The sequence below is a fragment of the Natator depressus genome, chromosome 2 (assembly GCF_965152275.1).
Source record: "Natator depressus isolate rNatDep1 chromosome 2, rNatDep2.hap1, whole genome shotgun sequence".
NCBI classification, from domain to species: Eukaryota; Metazoa; Chordata; order Testudines; family Cheloniidae; genus Natator; species Natator depressus.
The window spans coordinates 90,055,809-90,064,961 of record NC_134235.1 but is presented as its reverse complement, the minus strand read 5'-3'; positions in this window follow the sequence as shown (position 1 = coordinate 90,064,961).

Sequence of the window (9,153 nt, the reverse complement as noted above, 5' to 3'; positions counted from 1 at the left end):
AGGTGGGATCTACGAAGGGATTTAGACACCGATTAGTTGTCTAGAATATCACAGGAACAACACAAAGCCAAGTTAGGCACCTATGCTCTCTATACAATGAACGGTGAGAGACGGGGTCTAAGAATGCAATTCACAACAGCCAACATGCTAAACAAGGAGTTGCCTAAGCTAGTCATTGAAAGATGCTGAGGAGAGGGATGTGTGCACCGTGGATAAATAACGAAAGAATGGTTGGAGGGACTGGGGCCTTCCACCTCCTAGGTTGGTTCCCTAACCACTGGACTACACAGTCATTCTCTCTCTGGCCCAATGACTGCTCCCCTGTGTATAATTATTTAAAATAGTCACTGGGCCATAGTGCACTGGCTTCAACAGGAGAGACTTATCCCCCATCCTCTAACACCCTCTTTTCGCCAACTCGCCATCCTTCTGCCCTGGGAGTTTTGAGTAATAGTCCATTTGGTCTAGTAGCATGTGAATTCTGGCCGTGAAGGCTAATGCACCTACTTATTTTCTCCTGCTGTGCTAGGCAGTTTATGATGTGGGTCTATAAGATGAGCCATCATTTTTTAAAGTACCCTTTTAAAAAATGCTTAAAGAACACCACTGCTCTTTAGAATGGTGTTTCTCTATTCTAAAGAGCAGAGACTGTTTAATTACAATAAAATGTCAGTTCATCTTTGTCAGGCACTGATCCTGTAAGCTGCTACATTTGGGCAGGATCCTGTTCCCATTCACAGCCCTAGAGAAGGCAAAGGTCCATGCATGCAGAGCAATTTGCAGGATCGGTGCATTCAAATGTAAGCTCTTTGGGACAGGAACTGTACCTTCCCATATTTTTACAGTATCTAGCATACAGAAGTGTTACCAGGCTATAAATAATAGTGACAAACCACAGAACACCCAGTTACAACTAAAGTGAACCCAATTCAGTCTAGTCACTTAAGTGAAAGTCTCCATAACCCATTACCAGCTCTCTGAGCCAAACAGTGTCAACAATACCATGGATTTTTTTTCCTGTTATTTTAATACTGTTCTATTTGATGCAGGAAATATTAAATCTATCATTCCTGTACAGCCCATAACTGTTACATTGTCAACTCAGGTTATCAGTTAATGGCTCCACCCCTTTGCTTCTCATTCATGGTTGACTAGGAGCTGTTAAAACAAGGACGTCAACAGTTTCCAGCACTGAAATTACTGTTGAGCTATTTGTTCGGCTCATTTATGGCTCCCTTGATTTATAAGATGCAGGCAACAAATCTAACAGCCAAGCTCAACAGTGACAATCCTCAAAAACAGTGGACTGAGAAGTAATCCATTGTTCACCCTAGAAACGAAAGGCTTCCTTAAGGAAAGAACTGAACAAAGTAGCTTCCTGTAAATTATTCTGAAAATGTGATGCCCCTTATTGCCACTAGATAGCACTGCAGAGCAAGTTCGCTTGGACTCAGATTTAGTGATAATGTTGATTGATTTTTGAATGTTTTGATTTTGTAATAAAATGTACCTTACAAATAAAATCAAATTATATAGCCGCTAACAAAAAGGGCTTTAAGTTTATTACTTGATGCACCTATTTAAAAAGTTTTTGTACTTTGGCATAAGTTAGAGCAACTTTTGTCCAATTTGACAGTGAAAGAAATAGCATGAACTGAGAAGGGAACTTGAGATGAGTTGTCCAGCAGCCAGTTAGAATCACCAGCTAAGTAGACTTTATTTGAAGATGGCGGTGTGAAGAATTCAGGATTCGGAACCAAGAACTAATGCAGGATTGAGGAAGGATTGGACTCTGGGGAACTCATTCACTGGTGCCCTGCACATTGTGTAAATCATTCACATCAATATAAAGCGAGTAAAATATTACCATTTTGATTTGATTATTTTCTCACCTACTTTCACCAGGCAATAACGCTGAGTGAATAATCAATTTTTCAGTTGAGGGGCTGAATTGAAAAATAATAAAAAGATTCCTTTATAATGAAACTTACGTTTTTCTTCCTGAAATGAAAGTCTGGAAGCAAAAGTTTAGGATTAAAAACTCAAAAGAACTATAAGTGAAACTTTTTTTTTCCCCCAGTTTTGTCGTCAGGCATTTCACTTTTTTATTTCACACTAAATGTAGCTATATTTCAAAACAAAAAAAGTCAAAATATTTTAAAAAGTTGTCAAAATGAATTGGTTTGACTTATTTAAAAAAAATTCCTTTCTTTGGCCCAGACTATTACCCAAATTTTGGAACAGCTTCAGTACTCTGAAAAATGCATTTTTCAATGAATTTACAATTTGTTAGAAAAAAAATCCCAGTTTACCATTGTAAGTAAACAACTACACAAAATGCAAAACAGCAGGGAATTATGCCCTACGACTGCAAAATTCAGAAACCTGGAAGAGTCTAGGCAAGGACTTGAGACTTCAAAGTAACCTGAAGACATTTTTATGAAATTAGTAGTGAGAATAATATGGGCTGTCTTGGGTCCTAGTTTAGTTTCAGGGAATTAAAAGTTTATCCCCTTTCCTGAGGCTCAAATTGTCTTCTGAATATATGAGGTTTTTGCAAATATCTTCTCTCCTGGTTGACTCTTAGTTCTAACAAATACACCTTTATTTGAAACTAAACTTCAACTAATTACTGAGAGCGTAAAGTAAAAAAATTATGACGTTTAAGATACCACATAAGTGTTGGATATCAGCATCTATTAAGAAGATACTTGTGTACTACCAGAAAATCCTAAACCTACAATTATATAGTTATACAGTTATATTCTTCCTGGTATTTTCATTCTACCTCTAAATAGCAAAAAGATGTGCCAAATAGGATAATAAATCTATGATGGTGATCTTAACATAAAGATTTTAGGCTTTTTTCCCCCCCACAGAATTATTTTGGCATTAAGTAGCTTACAAAGAGGATTCATTATCAACCACTTGATTACTTTGCAGCTGTTTTAGATTTATTTCCATCCCAGCATCGATGTTCCCCAAAGTAATCATTTAAGTCCTTGTGGTTGCTAAACTATATTTGTAGTGAGCATATGCTAATTACTCTGCTTTTAATAAATGTGTACTTCAGATAGGGTAATGCTTGGTTATATGGAATAAGATTCTGAAAAATACCTCATTTCAATCAAAGGACTGACATATCCTTTATGTAAACTAGCTATTCAAATACTGTAAGAGGGTTATTTCACATCCTACACCGTTTTCATAAAAAGTATTTTATACCAGAAAAATTCAATACAGCAATCTTCCAATTAAGCACTTGTTTATATTTAAGACTGAGTAGTCCAATAACTTCAGATGCTTGAAAGGTAGGCACATGTTTAAGTGCTTTGTGCGATCAGAGCCAAAATGCTCAGCACCTTGAAAAATGAAGCTCATAAGCCATTGTTTTACTGACTGGTCTATTAACTATGGGCAATAAGATTGAGTTACAGTTTCTGCAAAACTGCAACTTTGAATTTTAGGATGTAACTTTCTAGCATAAATTATCATTTTTCTACATAAAAAATGTAGAGAAGGGACAGGTATCTATATCACAAAACTCTCTACCACAATTGGCACCTATTTTGGTAGCCTCAGCAGAGGACAGGAAGACAAAAATACTCACAAGAGGCGATCTCTACATTTTAAAGTTGAGTTATATTGAGATGGTGACAAATTAGCATAAATTGCCACGGATAGCGATGTACCTGTTTTGTGAATACAAGTCTTCGTCACTCTGTAGCACTGTTATTATGACATCTTTTAATAAAATCTACTTTGAATACTGCGTACAGATGTGGTCCCCTCATCTCAAAAAAAAATATACAGAAAAGGGCAATTAAAATGATGAGGGGTTTGGAACGGGTCCCATATGAGGAGAGATTAAAGAGGCTAGGACTTTTCAGCGTGGAAAAGAGGAGACTAAGGGGGGATATGATAGACGTATATAAAACCATGAGTGGTGTGAAGAAAGTGAATAAGGAAAAGTTATTTACTTGTTCCCATAATATAAGAACTAGGGGCCACCAAACGAAATTAATGGGTAGCAGGTTTAAAACAATAAAAGGAAGTTCTTCACTCAGCGCACGGTCAACCTGTGGAACTCCTTGCCTGAGGAGGTTGTGAAGGCTAGGACTATAACAGGGTTTAAAAGACAACTAAATAAATGCATGGAGGTTAAAGTCCATTAATGGCTATTAGCCAAGATGGGTAAGGAATGGTGTCCCTAGCCTCTGTCTGTCAGAGGGTGGAGATGGATGGCAGGAGAGAGATCACTAGATCATTACGTGTTAGGTTCACTTCCTCTGGGGGTACCTGGCAATGGCCACTGACGGTAGACAGGATGCTGGGCTGGATGGACCTTTGGTCTGACCCAGTATGGCCATTCTTATGTTCTTAAAAAGGTGCTGGTACATGACTGTACAGATCAGGTCTCCACCCAGCAGCATCTTAAGAGGTTATTTTCAAAGGGATGAAATTTTTCCTGATGCACAGGACTAAAGCCACCATTATAGCAGAACCACCGTTCAGCAGAATAGGCCCACCACACAACAGCTGTACACTGCAGAACTGGGCTCTGAAGAAGTAGGCCATCAAAAGCAAGTTGGGATAGGCTAGGGAAGGCATGGCCACTGGATCAGCCATTACACAGACCCAGTGGCCATAAGTCAACACAGACTGGTACACAGGTGTCATGGCAACCATTCTCTCCCCACAAGCCCCAACACTCATGCTATCAGAGTGGGTAGGCTGAATTACACATCATGGGGTGTAACCAATATTTAAAGTCTAGATCTGTAGAGCTCTGCAAATCTGCAAATGGGGCTATTTATGTGGATAAGATGCAGCTATAAATTTTGTATCTAGAGCCCTGAAAACTGCGGATATCTGCTTTATATCCCCGGACTATTTTTGCAGATCTTGGATTGGACCCAGATGCAAATTTTGTATCCATACAGGGCTCTATATATCTAAGCTATAATTCTAGCAACAGGCCAGAGATATTTAGCTTCGCAGTAGCTTAGGAACATTTGTACATGTTGAATTCTTCAATATTAACCTCTCAAACTGATTCAAAATGCCTGTGAAGGGGGACTGCACCAATTTTAAGGAAACAGATTTAGAAAGGGATTTAGTTGAGTCAGTGCAATTTCTGTGTGTAGACTGGGCCTGTAGTACTAAAAAGAAGTATGTAAGGGCAAAAAAATGCACTTGAACATTCTCTTAGCTGGTCTGTATATAACCCTTGAGACCTTTATATTTGCATATTTCAAAAATTGCCAAATGGATGTCTTCTAATCTTGCCCCAGAAGTTCATCCTGGAGCTAAGAATAAGGTTGGGTACATTTTCAGATAGTTAAAAACTTGAAAATGAGTTTATTATGAGAGAACACTTAATCAGTGTCATAGCTGCAATGCAAATATTTTGCGGCAGGAGTTTACCTTAAAACCCAAATTAGTAACAGCGGCATTAATCTTAAATACCAGATTCTTTCCATTCAGTAACAAAAGGACCAAATTCTGAAGCCTCAGAAGGCAAAACTGCTGTCTGAGCCAGTGAATGTCTTGACTGATTAAAGGGACACAATTTGGCTCAAAGATTGTGCAGTACACTCCCATAAAGCTTGGGGCAGATATTTGGACAGTGAAAGCATGTAATCACATACCTAATTTGCAAATGTGGCAATTACACATTCACACCCAAATCATGTGTGTGTGTGCAGTTATCTAATTTTCAAAAACTAGCTCCTCTTAAACAGTATTTAAAACTCACAATTATTCTTTAGTACAATAATCATTCAGCATTGAAACTACAAAACATTTCAGCAGTGAGACTGCCAGATAAACCTGCTTTAATTAGCAACTAATTGTTGTCATTGCTGTTACACTTCCATAGGCAGTGCGCAATACACCCTTGACATTTTTTTCCCCTCACAAGTTTCAACTTAAACTACTTAGGTCTGCCAATATGGATTTACCTAACAAGTCACCAAGAACGATTAGTTTAGGTAACAATTTGTTCTTTAGATGTTTCTGCCTCTGGAAAAGTAAAAACAGAGGTAATTCATGAGGAGTGAACTGAAGTTTCTCATCAACAGAACAGTGGAGTTACAAAGATAAAGGTACAGAGTATATTCCCCAGCCCAAAAAAGAAATTGGAGATATTTCAAATCCTAAATTTGCAGAGGATTCTCCCCCCATACCTCAAAAATGTAACTTACCAGTATATTTAGAGTAGAAAGGTAAGTGATGGAAAACTGAAACACACAAGGGAAGCCAGGGAGTTTCAGAAAGTAGTCCAATCTGCAGATATGGTAGTTGGGTTCTTCCAAGTGACCGAAAAAGTGGAGATTATTTAATCCTTCCAGAGGCCTTAAAATAGCTCCTGCTCAAAAATTTACCATTAGACTTCCAGTAAGATGGCCTACATGACACTGCTTATTACATACTTTGTTTGAAATGACACTTTCTTCCCCACTCAGCTATCTACTGGTTTTGTGCCATTCTGGACACTTTACATTCCTGGGGATAGAAAGTCTCTCTCTTCTTCTAAGTCCAGGCACACTATGACAGGGACTCAGTCAATACATTTCTCTCCAGTTGTGTTACCCTGTATGGCTACTAGCGTGGACTATTCCACACTCCATAATTACAGAAAGTATGGTAGATATCTGGAGACACATAGGCGGTGGGTACAGTTTGCAAAGGGAGGTTGTGCATTACTCTGGAATTGTCAGCTTCTGGCATGTTCTAAACATGAACAAATCAACAGCTGGAAAAGTTTTTATTTTCCCATCCAGGGAGCTAGCTTGACACTTGAGCTAACAGGGTACGTGACAGCAATAGTAGGGTCATTATTCACTATGTGAACCAGCACTAGAGTGATACAGGACTCTTTCCCAGTAGCCTTCAGTAGAGCTAGGTGAAACTCAATTTGTTTTGTGGGAAACTGACCTTTCCAAATTTGTTTTCATTCCAATCAGAACAAAAATTTCAATTAGAAATTTCTTGAGCAATGGAAGTTCTGAAAATTTCATTTAAAAAATTCAGTTTTGAATTTGTTTTGGAACAAAACCTTGTGAAATGTAGTGTTTTTTAAAAACAGGGTTTTTTTTAAATCACTGTCAAAATGTCAAGCTATTTCATTATAACACAAATAAAAGACATTGATTTATAAAAGAAAATGTTTCAAATCAGTATAAGTAGAAGCTGCTCAAATTTTTTTAATTTACTAAAATTGCATTCCAAAATAAAATTAAAGCTAAAAACTAAAAAAAAAAATTCATTCTGAAAGTTTGAGACTTTTCATCAGAATTGATACAATTTCATGAAAAATTTCATTTTTTCCTCAGAACAGTTTTTTCTGATAACTGTTTTAATGAATTTTTCTCACCATCTCTAGGTTTCACAGATCTCTGGTATCAGAGAAATGGCAAGACTCAGATCTTGGGTACTAGGCTAGGCACTGGAAGGAAGTGTTCTCTAGTGAGCACAGACTTCTGCAATTACCCCCTGCAAGCCTGACCTCTTCTCCCCTTGAACCTGTCCCAGGTCTGTCTCTATTCCACTACTGACTCACTGTCCTGATCTCCACTCTTCAGGCTTCTGATCCCAGTCTACTTGCCCTGCCCGGTCCAGTTCACTCACTTCCCAATCTCTCTCTCCTTCTTCCTGCTTAAGATCTCCATCCCCACTGGCTCCCAAACATTGTGACCTCCCCTACCCTACTCCTTGTTGCAGTTTCTTTGTCCAGCAACTCCCAGTTCTCCCCCAGCACCTCTTTTCAAATTTTTTCAGCCCAAACTATAATTCTGCGTTCTTTTAAATTCAGTAACTTAAACTGCAAAAGGGGACTTTCACAAGGATACAGAGCATTTTCAAACACAACTTGATATAAGCAGTGATTTATCTGACCTAGATTTCATGTTTCTATGGAGTTCCATAAAACACTTAAGAGTTCTCACATTTAGAAATTCCTTAGCTACAACATAGGCTATGTCTATACTACCGCAGTAAGTCGACCTACACTAAGCGAATAACGTAGCTGGAGTCGACGTACCTTAGGCTGAGTTACCGAGGGGTCTACACCACAGAGGGTAAATGGGAGAAACTCTCCCGTCGACTTACCTTACTCGTCTCGTCAGGGGTGGAGTACAGGGGTCAACTGGAGAGCAATCAGCTGTCAATCTGGCGGGTCTTCACTAGACCCGCTAAACTGACCGCCGGTGGATCGATCTCGGAGGGTCGAACCCGGGTGTAGCCATAGACGACACTTAATCTGGAAGGAGCTTCATTTACACCAAAGCAGTGGCATTATAATCAATCGAGTTGCATCATTACAACCAAGCAATTTACAGTTGCCTGGGCAGCTTAACTCTTCTTCTTTGTGCTTCCATCTTACGCAGTGAATGAGGCAAGGGTCACGTAGAAAGTATATGATCACATTACTAAGAATGCCCAGGAAACTGTAAATCTGACATTTCCTAAATTTTGAGTGCTTGACATTGCAACCTAAGTAATGTTCGTTTGATTGTTTTGGGCATGTAATTTTAGGGGTTTTTTTTGTTTTGGGTTTGTTTTTTTTGCCTTTTATTTTAAAGGTATTCAACCAAGTTTTATTAGGTAGAACAGTAACAACCTCCCATACCATCTAACGGCAGGGTTTGAATCCTAAACCTTCAACACTGCAGTACATATTTGTACCAACTGAACTATAAGACTTCATTAGCTGGCAGCTCAGAAGGGCTTTATCCCAAGGTGGGGGAAGTGATCATTAGTGCTATATGCCATTGGGGGGAAGCTTCCCGTGCCCACTACTGTAGTTGCTCAGTCAAATCCCAGGTATTCTCAGTGAAGCATAAGCCCAGCTCTTTAGAAAGCTACTGTTCGTTATTTTGATATGCTGCCAAAATTTTTCTCAGCGGCACAAGTAAGGGAAGGGAAATAAACTGTTGAAAATAATTATCAACTCAGCCAAACCTGAATAACGTTTCGCAGAAGGAGTGGAAAGCATGTCTTTAGCCCCCAGGCTTTGTCCCTGCCAAGTTTCAAATAACTGCCACAAACAAGAAAGGTGTTAAAGCTTCTAAGAGAAAAAAAGTCACAGGAGTCTTTTATAATTGAAAGTGTTAGGCAATCTAAATTTAGGGGTTGCTACCTGTTTGCAGA